The sequence below is a fragment of the Phyllobates terribilis genome, unplaced genomic scaffold (assembly GCF_046119375.1).
Source record: "Phyllobates terribilis strain yellow unplaced genomic scaffold, ASM4611937v1 Scaffold_3__8_contigs__length_932513732, whole genome shotgun sequence".
NCBI lineage: Eukaryota > Metazoa > Chordata > Amphibia > Anura > Dendrobatidae > Phyllobates > Phyllobates terribilis.
This window is the reverse complement of record NW_027362763.1, coordinates 27,929,966-27,947,828: the sequence shown is the minus strand read 5'-3', so window position 1 is coordinate 27,947,828 and position 17,863 is coordinate 27,929,966.

Below are 17,863 nucleotides of genomic sequence, written 5' to 3'. Positions count from 1 at the left end.
TCTGTGAGCTGCACACATCTCTCTGCTGGTCTGTTACAGTGTATCAGTGTAGACAATGCTCTGTGAGCTGCCCACAGCTCTGCTGGTCTGTTACAATGTATCAGTGTAGACAATGCTCTGTGAGCTGCACACGTCTCTCTGCTGGTCTGTTACAATGTATCAGTGTAGACAATGCTCTGTGAGCTGCACACATCTCTCTGCTGGTCTGTTACAATGTATCAGTGTAGACAATGCTCTGTGAGCTGCACACATCTCTCTGCTGGTCTGTTACAGTGTATCAGTGTAGACAATGCTCTGTGAGCTGCACACGTCTCTCTGCTGGTCTGTTACAATGTATCAGTGTAGACAATGCTCTGTGAGCTGCACACATCTCTCTGCTGGTCTGTTACAGTGTATCAGTGTAGACAATGCTCTGTGAGCTGCACACATCTCTCTGCTGGTCTGTTACAGTGTATCAGTGTAGACAATGCTCTGTGAGCTGCACACATCTCTCTGCTGGTCTGTTACAGTGTATCAGTGTAGACAATGCTCTGTGAGCTGCCCACAGCTCTGCTGGTCTGTTACAATGTATCAGTGTAGACAATGCTCTGTGAGCTGCACACATCTCTGCAGTTCTGTTACAGTGTATCAGTGTAGACAATGCTCTGTGAGCTGCACACATCTCTCTGCTGGTCTGTTACAGTGTATCAGTGTAGACAATGCTCTGTGAGCTGCACACATCTCTCTGCTGGTCTGTTACAGTGTATCAGTGTAGACAATGCTCTGTGAGCTGCACACATCTCTCTGCTGGTCTGTTACAATGTATCAGTGTAGACAATGCTCTGTGAGCTGCACACATCTCTGCTGGTCTGTTACAGTGTATCAGTGTAGACAATGCTCTGTGAGCTGCACACATCTCTCTGCTGGTCTGTTACAATGTATCAGTGTAGACAATGCTCTGTGAGCTGCACACATCTCTCTGCTGGTGTGTTACAATGTATCAGTGTAGACAATGCTCTGTGAGCTGCACACATCTCTGCTGGTCTGTTACAATGTATCAGTGTAGACAATGCTCTGTGAGCTGCACACATCTCTGCTGGTCTGTTACAATGTATCAGTGTAGACAATGCTCTGTGAGCTGTACACAGCTCTGCTGGTCTGTTACAATGTATCAGTGTAGACAATGCTCTGTGAGCTGCATACATCTCTCTGCTGGTCTGTTACAATGTATTAGTGTAGACAATGCTCTGTGAGCTGCACACATCTCTGCTGGTCTGTTACAATGTATCAGTGTAGACAATGCTCTGTGAGCTGCACACATCTCTGCTGGTCTGTTACAATGTATCAGTGTAGACAATGCTCTGTGAGCTGCACACATCTCTCCTGGTCTGTTACAGTGTATCAGTGCAGACAATGCTCTGTGAGCTGCACACATCTCTGCTGGTCTGTTACAGTGTATCAGTGTAGACAATGCTCTGTGAGCTGCACACATCTCTCCTGGTCTGTTACAGTGTATCAGTGCAGACAATGCTCTGTGAGCTGCACACATCTCTCTGCTGGTCTGTTACAATGTATCAGTGTAGACAATGCTCTGTGAGCTGCACACATCTCTGCTGGTCTGTTACAGTGTATCAGTGTAGATAATGCTATGTGAGCTGCCAACAGCTCTACTGGTCTGTTACAATGTATCAGTGTAGACAATGCTCTGTGAGCTGCACACATCTCTCTGCTGGTCTGTTACAATGTATCAGTGTAGACAATGCTCTGTGAGCTGCACACATCTCTCTGCTGGTGTGTTACAATGTATCAGTGTAGACAATGCTCTGTGAGCTGCACACATCTCTCTGCTGGTCTGTTACAGTGTATCAGTGTAGACAATGCTCTGTGAGCTGCACACATCTCTGCTGGTCTGTTACAGTGTATCAGTGTAGACAATGCTCTGTGAGCTGCGTACATCTCTCTGCTGGTCTGTTACAATGTATCAGTGTAGACAATGCTCTGTGAGCTGCACACATCTCTCTGCTGGTGTGTTACAATGTATCAGTGTAGACAATGCTCTGTGAGCTGCACACATCTCTGCTGGTCTGTTACAATGTATCAGTGTAGACAATGCTGTGTGAGCTGCACACATCTCTGCTGGTCTGTTACAATGTATCAGTGTAGACAATGCTCTGTGAGCTGCACACAGCTCTGCTGGTCTGTTACAATGTATCAGTGTAGACAATGCTCTGTGAGCTGCACACATCTCTCTGCTGGTCTGTTACAATGTATTAGTGTAGACAATGCTCTGTGAGCTGCACACATCTCTGCTGGTCTGTTGCAATGTATCAGTGTAGACAATGCTCTGTGAGCTGCACACATCTCTGCTGGTCTGTTACAATGTATCAGTGTAGACAATGCTCTGTGAGCTGCACACATCTCTCCTGGTCTGTTACAGTGTATCAGTGCAGACAATGCTCTGTGAGCTGCACACATCTCTGCTGGTCTGTTACAGTGTATCAGTGTAGACAATGCTCTGTGAGCTGCACACATCTCTCCTGGTCTGTTACAGTGTATCAGTGCAGACAATGCTCTGTGAGCTGCACACATCTCTGCTGGTCTGTTACAGTGTATCAGTGCAGACAATGCTCTGTGAGCTGCACACATCTCTCTGCTGGTCTGTTACAATGTATCAGTGTAGACAATGCTCTGTGAGTTGCACACATCTCTGCTGGTCTGTTACAGTGTATCAGTGTAGATAATGCTATGTGAGCTGCCAACAGCTCTACTGGTCTGTTACAATGTATCAGTGTAGACAATGCTCTGTGAGCTGCACACATCTCTCTGCTGGTCTGTTACAATGTATCAGTGTAGACAATGCTCTGTGAGCTGCACACATCTCTCTGCTGGTCTGTTACAATGTATCAGTGTAGACAATGCTCTGTGAGCTGCACACATCTCTGCTGGTCTATTACAGTGTATCAGTGTAGACAATGCTCTGTGAGCTGCACACATCTCTCTGCTGGTCTGTTACAGTGTATCAGTGTAAACAATGCTCTGTGAGCTGCACACTTCTCTGCTGGTCTGTTACAGTGTATCAGTGTAGACAATGCTCTGTGAGCTGCACACATCTCTCTGCTGGTCTGTTACAGTGTATCAGTGTAAACAATGCTCTGTGAGCTGCACACTTCTCTGCTGGTCTGTTACAGTGTATCAGTGTAGACAATGCTCTGTGAGCTGCACACATCTCTCTGCTGGTCTGTTACAGTGTATCAGTGTAGACAATGCTCTGTGAGCTGCACACTTCTCTGCTGGTCTGTTACAGTGTATCAGTGTAGACAATGCTCTGTGAGCTGCACACATCTCTCTGCTGGTCTGTTACAATGTATCAGTGTAGACAATGCTCTGTGAGCTGCACACATCTCTCTGCTGGTCTGTTACAGTGTATCAGTGTAGACAATGCTCTGTGAGCTGCACACATCTCTCTGCTGGTCTGTTACAATGTATCAGCGTAGACAATGCTCTGTGAGCTGCACACATCTCTCTGCTGGTCTGTTACAATGTATCAGTGTAGACAATGCTCTGTGAGCTGCACACATCTCTGCTGGTCTGTTACATTGTATCAGTGTAGACAATGCTCTGTGAGCTGCACACATCTCTCTGCTGGTCTGTTACATTGTATCAGTGTAGACAATGCTCTGTGAGCTGCACACATCTCTCTGCTGGTCTGTTACAATGTATCAGTGTAGACAATGCTCTGTGAGCTGCACACGTCTCTCTGCTGGTCTGTTACAATGTATCAGTGTAGACAATGCTCTGTGAGCTGCACACATCTCTCTGCTGGTCTGTTACAGTGTATCAGTGTAGACAATGCTCTGTGAGCTGCACACATCTCTCTGCTGGTCTGTTACATTGTATCAGTGTAGACAATGCTCTGTGAGCTGCACACGTCTCTCTGCTGGTCTGTTACAATGTATCAGTGTAGACAATGCTCTGTGAGCTGCACACATCTCTCTGCTGGTCTGTTACAGTGTATCAGTGTAGACAATGCTCTGTGAGCTGCACACATCTCTCTGCTGGTCTGTTACAGTGTATCAGTGTAGACAATGCTCTGTGAGCTGCACACATCTCTGCAGTTCTGTTACAGTGTATCAGTGTAGACAATGCTCTGTGAGCTGCACACATCTCTCTGCTGGTCTGTTACAGTGTATCAGTGTAGACAATGCTCTGTGAGCTGCACACATCTCTCTGCTGGTCTGTTACAGTGTATCAGTGTAGACAATGCTCTGTGAGCTGCACACAGCTCTGCTGGTCTGTTACAATGTATCAGTGTAGACAATGCTCTGTGAGCTGCACACATCTGTCTGCTGGTCTGTTACAATGTATTAGTGTAGACAATGCTCTGTGAGCTGCACACATCTCTGCTGGTCTGTTACAATGTATCAGTGTAGACAATGCTCTGTGAGCTGCACACATCTCTCCTGGTCTGTTACAGTGTATCAGTGCAGACAATGCTCTGTGAGCTGCACACATCTCTGCTGGTCTGTTACAGTGTATCAGTGTAGACAATGCTCTGTGAGCTGCACACATCTCTCCTGGTCTGTTACAGTGTATCAGTGCAGACAATGCTCTGTGAGCTGCACACATCTCTCTGCTGGTCTGTTACAATGTATCAGTGTAGACAATGCTCTGTGAGCTGCACACATCTCTGCTGGTCTGTTACAGTGTATCAGTGTAGATAATGCTATGTGAGCTGCCAACAGCTCTACTGGTCTGTTACAATGTATCAGTGTAGACAATGCTCTGTGAGCTGCACACATCTCTCTGCTGGTCTGTTACAATGTATCAGTGTAGACAATGCTCTGTGAGCTGCACACATCTCTCTGCTGGTGTGTTACAATGTATCAGTGTAGACAATGCTCTGTGAGCTGCACACATCTCTCTGCTGGTCTGTTACAGTGTATCAGTGTAGACAATGCTCTGTGAGCTGCACACATCTCTGCTGGTCTGTTACAGTGTATCAGTGTAGACAATACTCTGTGAGCTGCACACATCTCTCTGCTGGTCTGTTACAATGTATCAGTGTAGACAATGCTCTGTGAGCTTCACACATCTCTCTGCTGGTGTGTTACAATGTATCAGTGTAGACAATGCTCTGTGAGCTGCACACATCTCTGCTGGTCTGTTACAATGTATCAGTGTAGACAATGCTCTGTGAGCTGCACACAGCTCTGCTGGTCTGTTACAATGTATCAGTGTAGACAATGCTCTGTGAGCTGCACACATCTCTCTGCTGGTCTGTTACAATGTATTAGTGTAGACAATGCTCTGTGAGCTGCACACATCTCTGCTGGTCTGTTACAATGTATCAGTGTAGACAATGCTCTGTGAGCTGCACACATCTCTGCTGGTCTGTTACAATGTATCAGTGTAGACAATGCTCTGTGAGCTGCACACATCTCTCCTGGTCTGTTACAGTGTATCAGTGCAGACAATGCTCTGTGAGCTGCACACATCTCTGCTGGTCTGTTACAGTGTATCAGTGTAGACAATGCTCTGTGAGCTGCACACATCTCTCTGCTGGTCTGTTACAATGTATCAGTGTAGACAATGCTCTGTGAGCTGCACACATCTCTCCTGGTCTGTTACAGTGTATCAGTGTAGACATTGCTCTGTGAGCTGCACACATCTCTGCTGGTCTGTTACAATGTATCAGTGTAGACAATGCTCTGTGAGCTGCACACATCTCTGCTGGTCTGTTACAATGTATCAGTGTAGACAATGCTCTGTGAGCTGCACACATCTCTCCTGGTCTGTTACAGTGTATCAGTGCAGACAATGCTCTGTGAGCTGCACACATCTCTGCTGGTCTGTTACAGTGTATCAGTGTAGACAATGCTCTGTGAGCTGCACACATCTCTCTACTGGTCTGTTACAGTGTATCAGTGTAGGCAATGCTCTGTGAGCTGCACACATCTCTGCTGGTCTGTTACAATGTATCAGTGTAGATAATGCTCTGTGAGCTGCACACATCTCTCTGCTGGTCTGTTACAGTGTATCAGTGTAGACAATGCTCTGTGAGCTGCACATATCTCTGCTGGTCTGTTACAATGTATCAGTGCAGACAATGCTCTGTGAGCTGCACACATCTCTGCTGGTCTGTTACAGTGTATCAGTGTAGACAATGCTCTGTGAGCTGCACACATCTCTGCTGGTCTGTTACAGTGTATTAGTGTAGACAATGCTCTGTGACCTGCACACATCTCTGCTGGTCTGTTACAATGTATTAGTGTAGACAATGCTCTGTGAGCTGCACACATCTCTCTGTTGGTCTGTTACAGTGTATCAGTGTAGACAATGCTCTGTGAGCTGCACACATCTCTGCTGGTCTGTTACAATGTATCAGTGTAGACAATGCTCTGTGAGCTGCACACATCTCTCTGCTGGTCTGTTACAACGTATCAGTGCAGACAATGCTCTGTGAGCCGCACACATCTCTGCTGGTCTGTTACAGTGTATCAGTGTAGACAATGCTCTGTGAGCTGCACACATCTCTGCTGGTCTGTTACAGTGTATTAGTGTAGACAATACTTTGTGAGCTGCACACATCTCTGCTGGTCTGTTACAATGTATCAGTGTAGACAATGCTCTGTGAGCTGCACACATCTCTGCTGGTCTGTTACAATGTATCAGTGCAGACAATGCTCTGTGAGCTGCACACATCTCTCTGCTGGTCTGTTACAATGTATCAGTGTAGACAATGCTCTGTGAGCTGCACACATCTCTCTGCTGGTCTGTTACAGTGTATCTGTGTAGACAATGCTCTGTGAGCTGCACACATCTCTGCTGGTCTGTTACAGTGTATCAGGGTAGACAATGCTCTGTGAGCTGCACACATCTCTCTGCTGGTCTGTTACAATGTATCAGTGTAGACAATGCTCTGTGAGCTGCACACATCTCTGCTGGTCTGTTACAATGTATCAGTGTAGACAATGCTCTGTGAGCTGCACACATCTCTGCTGGTCTGTTACAGTGTATCAGTGTAGACAATGCTCTGTGAGCTGCACACATCTCTCTGCTGGTCTGTTACAGTGTATCAGTGTAGACAATGCTCTGTGAGCTGCACACATCTCTGCTGGTCTGTTACAAAGTATCAGTGTAGACAATGCTCTGTGAGCTGCACACATCTCTGCTGGTCTGTTACAGTGTATCAGTGTAGACAATGCTCTGTGAGCTGCACACATCTCTGCTGGTCTGTTACAATGTATCAGTGTAGACAATGCTCTGTGAGCTGCACACATCTCTCTGCTGGTCTGTTACAGTGTATCAGTGTAGACAATGCTCTGTGAGCTGCACACATCTCTCTGCTGGTCTATTACAGTGTATCAGGTTAGACAATGCTCTGTGAGCTGCACACATCTCTCTGCTGGTCTGTTACAGTGTATCAGTGTAGACAATGCTCTGTGAGCTGCACACATCTTTCTGCTGCTCTGTTACAGTGTATCAGTGTAGACAATGCTCTGTGAGCTGCACACAGCTCTGCTGGTCTGTTACAATGTATCAGTGTAGACAATGCTCTGTGAGCTGCACACATCTCTCTGCTGGTCTGTTACAATGTATCAGTGTAGACAATGCTCTGTGAGCTGCACACATCTCTGCTGCTCTATTACAGTGTATCAATGTAGACAATGCTCTGTGAGCTGCACACATCTCTCTGCTGGTCTGTTACAATGTATCAGTGTAGACAATGCTCTGTGAGCTGCATACATCTCTCTGCTGGTCTGTTACAGTGTATCAGTGCAGATAATGCTCTGTGAGCTGCACACATCTCTGCTGGTCTGTTAAAGTGTATCAGTGTAGACAATGCTCTGTGAGCTGCACACATCTCTGCTGGTCTGTTACAATGTATCAGTGTAGACAATGCTCTGTGAGCTGCACACATCTCTGCTGGTCTATTACAGTGTATCAGTGTAGACAATGCTCTGTGAGCTGCACACATCTCTCTGCTGGTCTGTTACAGTGTATCAGTGTAAACAATGCTCTGTGAGCTGCACACTTCTCTGCTGGTCTGTTACAGTGTATCAGTGTAGACAATGCTCTGTGAGCTGCACACATCTCTCTGCTGGTCTGTTACAGTGTATCAGTGTAAACAATGCTCTGTGAGCTGCACACTTCTCTGCTGGTCTGTTACAGTGTATCAGTGTAGACAATGCTCTGTGAGCTGCACACATCTCTCTGCTGGTCTGTTACAGTGTATCAGTGTAGACAATGCTCTGTGAGCTGCACACTTCTCTGCTGGTCTGTTACAGTGTATCAGTGTAGACAATGCTCTGTGAGCTGCACACATCTCTCTGCTGGTCTGTTACAATGTATCAGTGTAGACAATGCTCTGTGAGCTGCACACATCTCTCTGCTGGTCTGTTACAGTGTATCAGTGTAGACAATGCTCTGTGAGCTGCACACATCTCTCTGCTGGTCTGTTACAATGTATCAGCGTAGACAATGCTCTGTGAGCTGCACACATCTCTCTGCTGGTCTGTTACAATGTATCAGTGTAGACAATGCTCTGTGAGCTGCACACATCTCTGCTGGTCTGTTACATTGTATCAGTGTAGACAATGCTCTGTGAGCTGCACACATCTCTCTGCTGGTCTGTTACATTGTATCAGTGTAGACAATGCTCTGTGAGCTGCACACATCTCTCTGCTGGTCAGTTACAATGTATCAGTGTAGACAATGCTCTGTGAGCTGCACACGTCTCTCTGCTGGTCTGTTACAATGTATCAGTGTAGACAATGCTCTGTGAGCTGCACACATCTCTCTGCTGGTCTGTTACAGTGTATCAGTGTAGACAATGCTCTGTGAGCTGCACACATCTCTCTGCTGGTCTGTTACATTGTATCAGTGTAGACAATGCTCTGTGAGCTGCACACGTCTCTCTGCTGGTCTGTTACAATGTATCAGTGTAGACAATGCTCTGTGAGCTGCACACATCTCTCTGCTGGTCTGTTACAGTGTATCAGTGTAGACAATGCTCTGTGAGCTGCACACATCTCTCTGCTGGTCTGTTACAGTGTATCAGTGTAGACAATGCTCTGTGAGCTGCACACATCTCTGCAGTTCTGTTACAGTGTATCAGTGTAGACAATGCTCTGTGAGCTGCACACATCTCTCTGCTGGTCTGTTACAGTGTATCAGTGTAGACAATGCTCTGTGAGCTGCACACATCTCTCTGCTGGTCTGTTACAGTGTATCAGTGTAGACAATGCTCTGTGAGCTGCACACAGCTCTGCTGGTCTGTTACAATGTATCAGTGTAGACAATGCTCTGTGAGCTGCACACATCTGTCTGCTGGTCTGTTACAATGTATTAGTGTAGACAATGCTCTGTGAGCTGCACACATCTCTGCTGGTCTGTTACAATGTATCAGTGTAGACAATGCTCTGTGAGCTGCACACATCTCTCCTGGTCTGTTACAGTGTATCAGTGCAGACAATGCTCTGTGAGCTGCACACATCTCTGCTGGTCTGTTACAGTGTATCAGTGTAGACAATGCTCTGTGAGCTGCACACATCTCTCCTGGTCTGTTACAGTGTATCAGTGCAGACAATGCTCTGTGAGCTGCACACATCTCTCTGCTGGTCTGTTACAATGTATCAGTGTAGACAATGCTCTGTGAGCTGCACACATCTCTGCTGGTCTGTTACAGTGTATCAGTGTAGATAATGCTATGTGAGCTGCCAACAGCTCTACTGGTCTGTTACAATGTATCAGTGTAGACAATGCTCTGTGAGCTGCACACATCTCTCTGCTGGTCTGTTACAATGTATCAGTGTAGACAATGCTCTGTGAGCTGCACACATCTCTCTGCTGGTGTGTTACAATGTATCAGTGTAGACAATGCTCTGTGAGCTGCACACATCTCTCTGCTGGTCTGTTACAGTGTATCAGTGTAGACAATGCTCTGTGAGCTGCACACATCTCTGCTGGTCTGTTACAGTGTATCAGTGTAGACAATACTCTGTGAGCTGCACACATCTCTCTGCTGGTCTGTTACAATGTATCAGTGTAGACAATGCTCTGTGAGCTTCACACATCTCTCTGCTGGTGTGTTACAATGTATCAGTGTAGACAATGCTCTGTGAGCTGCACACATCTCTGCTGGTCTGTTACAATGTATCAGTGTAGACAATGCTCTGTGAGCTGCACACAGCTCTGCTGGTCTGTTACAATGTATCAGTGTAGACAATGCTCTGTGAGCTGCACACATCTCTCTGCTGGTCTGTTACAATGTATTAGTGTAGACAATGCTCTGTGAGCTGCACACATCTCTGCTGGTCTGTTACAATGTATCAGTGTAGACAATGCTCTGTGAGCTGCACACATCTCTGCTGGTCTGTTACAATGTATCAGTGTAGACAATGCTCTGTGAGCTGCACACATCTCTCCTGGTCTGTTACAGTGTATCAGTGCAGACAATGCTCTGTGAGCTGCACACATCTCTGCTGGTCTGTTACAGTGTATCAGTGTAGACAATGCTCTGTGAGCTGCACACATCTCTCTGCTGGTCTGTTACAATGTATCAGTGTAGACAATGCTCTGTGAGCTGCACACATCTCTCCTGGTCTGTTACAGTGTATCAGTGTAGACATTGCTCTGTGAGCTGCACACATCTCTGCTGGTCTGTTACAATGTATCAGTGTAGACAATGCTCTGTGAGCTGCACACATCTCTGCTGGTCTGTTACAATGTATCAGTGTAGACAATGCTCTGTGAGCTGCACACATCTCTCCTGGTCTGTTACAGTGTATCAGTGCAGACAATGCTCTGTGAGCTGCACACATCTCTGCTGGTCTGTTACAGTGTATCAGTGTAGACAATGCTCTGTGAGCTGCACACATCTCTCTACTGGTCTGTTACAGTGTATCAGTGTAGGCAATGCTCTGTGAGCTGCACACATCTCTGCTGGTCTGTTACAATGTATCAGTGTAGATAATGCTCTGTGAGCTGCACACATCTCTCTGCTGGTCTGTTACAGTGTATCAGTGTAGACAATGCTCTGTGAGCTGCACACATCTCTGCTGGTCTGTTACAATGTATCAGTGCAGACAATGCTCTGTGAGCTGCACACATCTCTGCTGGTCTGTTACAGTGTATCAGTGTAGACAATGCTCTGTGAGCTGCACACATCTCTGCTGGTCTGTTACAGTGTATTAGTGTAGACAATGCTCTGTGACCTGCACACATCTCTGCTGGTCTGTTACAATGTATCAGTGTAGACAATGCTCTGTGAGCTGCACACATCTCTCTGTTGGTCTGTTACAGTGTATCAGTGTAGACAATGCTCTGTGAGCTGCACACATCTCTGCTGGTCTGTTACAATGTATCAGTGTAGACAATGCTCTGTGAGCTGCACACATCTCTCTGCTGGTCTGTTACAACGTATCAGTGCAGACAATGCTCTGTGAGCCGCACACATCTCTTCTGGTCTGTTACAGTGTATCAGTGTAGACAATGCTCTGTGAGCTGCACACATCTCTGCTGGTCTGTTACAGTGTATTAGTGTAGACAATACTTTGTGAGCTGCACACATCTCTGCTGGTCTGTTACAATGTATCAGTGTAGACAATGCTCTGTGAGCTGCACACATCTCTGCTGGTCTGTTACAATGTATCAGTGCAGACAATGCTCTGTGAGCTGCACACATCTCTCTGCTGGTCTGTTACAATGTATCAGTGTAGACAATGCTCTGTGAGCTGCACACATCTCTCTGCTGGTCTGTTACAGTGTATCTGTGTAGACAATGCTCTGTGAGCTGCACACATCTCTGCTGGTCTGTTACAGTGTATCAGGGTAGACAATGCTCTGTGAGCTGCACACATCTCTCTGCTGGTCTGTTACAATGTATCAGTGTAGACAATGCTCTGTGAGCTGCACACATCTCTGCTGGTCTGTTACAATGTATCAGTGTAGACAATGCTCTGTGAGCTGCACACATCTCTGCTGGTCTGTTACAGTGTATCAGTGTAGACAATGCTCTGTGAGCTGCACACATCTCTCTGCTGGTCTGTTACAGTGTATCAGTGTAGACAATGCTCTGTGAGCTGCACACATCTCTGCTGGTCTGTTACAAAGTATCAGTGTAGACAATGCTCTGTGAGCTGCACACATCTCTGCTGGTCTGTTACAGTGTATCAGTGTAGACAATGCTCTGTGAGCTGCACACATCTCTGCTGGTCTGTTACAATGTATCAGTGTAGACAATGCTCTGTGAGCTGCACACATCTCTCTGCTGGTCTGTTACAGTGTATCAGTGTAGACAATGCTCTGTGAGCTGCACACATCTCTCTGCTGGTCTATTACAGTGTATCAGGTTAGACAATGCTCTGTGAGCTGCACACATCTCTCTGCTGGTCTGTTACAGTGTATCAGTGTAGACAATGCTCTGTGAGCTGCACACATCTTTCTGCTGCTCTGTTACAGTGTATCAGTGTAGACAATGCTCTGTGAGCTGCACACAGCTCTGCTGGTCTGTTACAATGTATCAGTGTAGACAATGCTCTGTGAGCTGCACACATCTCTCTGCTGGTCTGTTACAATGTATCAGTGTAGACAATGCTCTGTGAGCTGCACACATCTCTGCTGCTCTATTACAGTGTATCAATGTAGACAATGCTCTGTGAGCTGCACACATCTCTCTGCTGGTCTGTTACAATGTATCAGTGTAGACAATGCTCTGTGAGCTGCATACATCTCTCTGCTGGTCTGTTACAGTGTATCAGTGCAGATAATGCTCTGTGAGCTGCACACATCTCTGCTGGTCTGTTACAATGTGTCAGTGTAGACAATGCTCTGTGAGCTGCGCACATCTCTGCTGGTCTGTTACAGTGTATCAGTGTAGACAATGCTCTGTGAGCTGCACACATCTCTCTGCTGGTCTGTTACAGTGTATCAGTGTAGACAATGCTCTGTGAGCTGCACACATCTCTCTGCTGGTCTGTTACAGTGTATCAGTGTAGACAATGCTCTGTGAGCTGCACACATCTCTGCTGGTCTGTTACAAAGTATCAGTGTAGACAATGCTCTGTGAGCTGCACACATCTCTCTGCTGGTCTGTTACAGTGTATCTGTGTAGACAATGCTCTGTGAGCTGCACACATCTCTGCTGGTCTGTTACAGTATATCAGTGTAGACAATGCTCTGTGAGCTGCACACATCTCTCTGCTGGTCTGTTACAGTATATCAGTGTAGACAATGCTCTGTGAGCTGCACACATCTCTCTGCTGGTCTATTACAGTGTATCAGGTTAGACAATGCTCTGTGAGCTGCACACATCTCTCTGCTGGTCTGTTACAGTGTATCAGTGTAGACAATGCTCTGTGAGCTGCACACATCTTTCTGCTGGTCTGTTACAATGTATCAGTGTAGACAATGCTCTGTGAGCTGCACACATCTCTCTGCTGGTCTGTTACAATGTATCAGTGTAGACAATGCTCTGTGAGCTGCACACATCTCTCTGCTGGTCTGTTATAGTGTATCAGTGTAGACAATGCTCTGTGAGCTGCACACATCTTTCTGCTGGTCTGTTACAATGTATCAGTGTAGACAATGCTCTGTGAGCTGCACACATCTCTGCTGGTCTGTTACAATGTATCAGTGTAGACAATGCTCTGTGAGCTGCACACATCTCTCTGCTGGTCTGTTACAATGTATCAGTGTAGACAATGCTCTGTGAGCTGCACACATCTCTCTGTTGGTCTGTTACAGTGTATCAGTGTAGACAATGCTCTGTGAGCTGCACACATCTCTCTGCTGGTCTGTTACAATGTATCAGTGTAGACAATGCTCTGTGAGCTGCACACATCTCTCTGCTGGTCTGTTACAGTGTATCAGTGTAGACAATGCTCTGTGAGCTGCACACATCTCTCTGCTGGTCTGTTACAGTGTATCAGTGTAGACAATGCTCTGTGAGCTGCACACATCTCTGCTGGTCTGTTACAAAGTATCAGTGTAGACAATGCTCTGTGAGCTGCACACATCTCTCTGCTGGTCTGTTACAGTGTATCAGTGTAGACAATGCTCTGTGAGCTGCACACATCTCTGCTGGTCTGTTACAGTATATCAGTGTAGACAATGCTCTGTGAGCTGCACACATCTCTCTGCTGGTCTGTTACAGTATATCAGTGTAGACAATGCTCTGTGAGCTGCACACATCTCTCTGCTGGTCTATTACAGTGTATCAGGTTAGACAATGCTCTGTGAGCTGCACACATCTCTCTGCTGGTCTGTTACAGTGTATCAGTGTAGACAATGCTCTGTGAGCTGCACACATCTTTCTGCTGGTCTGTTACAATGTATCAGTGTAGACAATGCTCTGTGAGCTGCACACATCTCTCTGCTGGTCTGTTACAATGTATCAGTGTAGACAATGCTCTGTGAGCTGCACACATCTCTCTGCTGGTCTGTTATAGTGTATCAGTGTAGACAATGCTCTGTGAGCTGCACACATCTCTCTGCTGGTCTGTTACAGTGTATCAGTGTAGACAATGCTCTGTGAGCTGCACACATCTTTCTGCTGGTCTGTTACAATGTATCAGTGTAGACAATGCTCTGTGAGCTGCACACATCTCTCTGCTGGTCTGTTACAATGTATCAGTGTAGACAATGCTCTGTGAGCTGCACACATCTCTCTGCTGGTCTGTTATAGTGTATCAGTGTAGACAATGCTCTGTGAGCTGCACACATCTTTCTGCTGGTCTGTTACAATGTATCAGTGTAGACAATGCTCTGTGAGCTGCACACATCTCTGCTGGTCTGTTACAATGTATCAGTGTAGACAATGCTCTGTGAGCTGCACACATCTCTCTGCTGGTCTGTTACAATGTATCAGTGTAGACAATGCTCTGTGAGCTGCACACATCTCTCTGTTGGTCTGTTACAGTGTATCAGTGTAGACAATGCTCTGTGAGCTGCACACATCTCTCTGCTGGTCTGTTACAATGTATCAGTGTAGACAATGCTCTGTGAGCTGCACACATCTCTCTGCTGGTCTGTTACAATGTATCAGTGTAGACAATGCTCTGTGAGCTGCACACATCTCTGCTGGTCTGTTAAAATGTATCAGTGTAGACAATGCCCTGTGAGCTGCACACATCTCTGCTGCTCTGTTACAGTGTATCAGTGTAGACAATGCTCTGTGAGCTGCACACATCTCTGCTGCTCTGTTACAGTGTATCAGTGTAGACAATGCTCTGTGAGCTGCACACAGCTCTGCTGGTCTGTTACAATGTATCAGTGTAGACAATGCTCTGTGAGCTGCACACATCTCTGCTGCTCTATTACAGTGTATCAATGTAGACAATGCTCTGTGAGCTGCACACATCTCTCTGCTGGTCTGTTACAGTGTATCAGTGCAGATAATGCTCTGTGAGCTGCACACATCTCTGCTGGTCTGTTACAGTGTATCAGTGTAGACAATGCTCTGTGAGCTGCACACATCTCTGCTGGTCTGTTACAATGTATCAGTGTAGACAATGCTCTGTGAGCTGCACACATCTCTGCTGGTCTGTTACAATGTATCAGTGTAGACAATGCTCTGTGAGCTGCACACATCTCTCTGCTGGTCTGTTACAGTGTATCAGTGTAGACAATGCTCTGTGAGCTGCACACATCTCTGCTGGCCTGTTACAATGTATCAGTGTAGACAATGCTCTGTGAGCTGCACACATCTCTGCTGGTCTGTTACAATGTATCAGTGTAGACAATGCTCTGTGAGCTGCACACATCTGTCTGCTGGTCTGTTACAGTGTATCAGTGTAGACAATGCTCTGTGAGCTGCACACATCTTTCTGCTGGTCTGTTACAATGTATCAGTGTAGACAATGCTCTGTGAGCTGCACACATCTCTCTGCTGGTCTGTTACAATGTATCAGTGTAGACAATGCTCTGTGAGCTGCACACATCTCTCTGCTGGTCTGTTATAGTGTATCAGTGTAGACAATGCTCTGTGAGCTGCACACATCTTTCTGCTGGTCTGTTACAATGTATCAGTGTAGACAATGCTCTGTGAGCTGCACACATCTCTGCTGGTCTGTTACAATGTATCAGTGTAGACAATGCTCTGTGAGCTGCACACATCTCTCTGCTGGTCTGTTACAATGTATCAGTGTAGACAATGCTCTGTGAGCTGCACACATCTCTCTGTTGGTCTGTTACAGTGTATCAGTGTAGACAATGCTCTGTGAGCTGTACACATCTCTCTGCTGGTCTGTTACAATGTATCAGTGTAGACAATGCTCTGTGAGCTGCACACATCTCTCTGCTGGTCTGTTACAATGTATCAGTGTAGACAATGCTCTGTGAGCTGCACACATCTCTGCTGGTCTGTTAAAATGTATCAGTGTAGACAATGCCCTGTGAGCTGCACACATCTCTGCTGCTCTGTTACAGTGTATCAGTGTAGACAATGCTCTGTGAGCTGCACACATCTCTGCTGCTCTGTTACAGTGTATCAGTGTAGACAATGCTCTGTGAGCTGCACACAGCTCTGCTGGTCTGTTACAATGTATCAGTGTAGACAATGCTCTGTGAGCTGCACACATCTCTGCTGCTCTATTACAGTGTATCAATGTAGACAATGCTCTGTGAGCTGCACACATCTCTCTGCTGGTCTGTTACAATGTATCAGTGTAGACAATGCTCTGTGAGCTGCATACATCTCTCTGCTGGTCTGTTACAGTGTATCAGTGCAGATAATGCTCTGTGAGCTGCACACATCTCTGCTGGTCTGTTACAGTGTATCAGTGTAGACAATGCTCTGTGAGCTGCACACATCTCTGCTGGTCTGTTGCAATGTATCAGTGTAGACAATGCTCTGTGAGCTGCACACATCTCTGCTGGTCTGTTACAATGTATCAGTGTAGACAATGCTCTGTGAGCTGCACACATCTCTCTGCTGGTCTGTTACAGTGTATCAGTGTAGACAATGCTCTGTGAGCTGCACACATCTCTGCTGGCCTGTTACAATGTATCAGTGTAGACAATGCTCTGTGAGCTGCACACATCTCTGCTGGTCTGTTACAATGTATCAGTGTAGACAATGCTCTGTGAGCTGCACACATCTCTCTGCTGGTCTGTTACAGTGTATCAGTGTAGACAATGCTCTGTGAGCTGCACACATCTCTGCTGGTCTGTTACAATGTGTCAGTGTAGACAATGCTCTGTGAGCTGCACACATCTCTGCTGGTCTGTTACAGTGTATCAGTGTAGACAATGCTCTGTGAGCTGCACACATCTCTGCTGCTCTGTTACAGTGTATCAGTGTAGACAATGCTCTGTGAGCTGCACACATCTCTGCTGGTCTGTTACAGTGTATTAGTGTAGACAATGCTCTGTGAGCTGCACACATCTCTGCTGCTCTGTTACAGTGTATCAGTGCAGACAATGCTCTGTGAGCTGCACACAGCTCTGCTGGTCTGTTACAATGTATCAGTGTAGACAATGCTCTGTGAGCTGCACACATCTCTCTGCTGGTCTGTTACAGTGTATCAGTGTAGACAATGCTCTGTGAGCTGCACACATCTCTGCTGGTCTGTTACAGTGTATTAGTGTAGACAATACTCTGTGAGCTGCACACATCTCTGCTGGTCTGTTACAATGTATCAGTGCAGACAATGCTCTGTGAGCTGCACACATCTCTCTGCTGGTCTGTTACAGTGTATCAGGATAGACAATGCTCTGTGAGCTGCACACATCTCTCTGCTGGTCTGTTACAATGTATCAGTGTAGACAATTCTCTGTGAGCTGCACACATCTCTGCTGGTCTGTTACAAAGTATCAGTGTAGACAATGCTCTGTGAGCTGCACACATCTCTGCTGGTCTGTTACAGTGTATCAGTGTAGACAA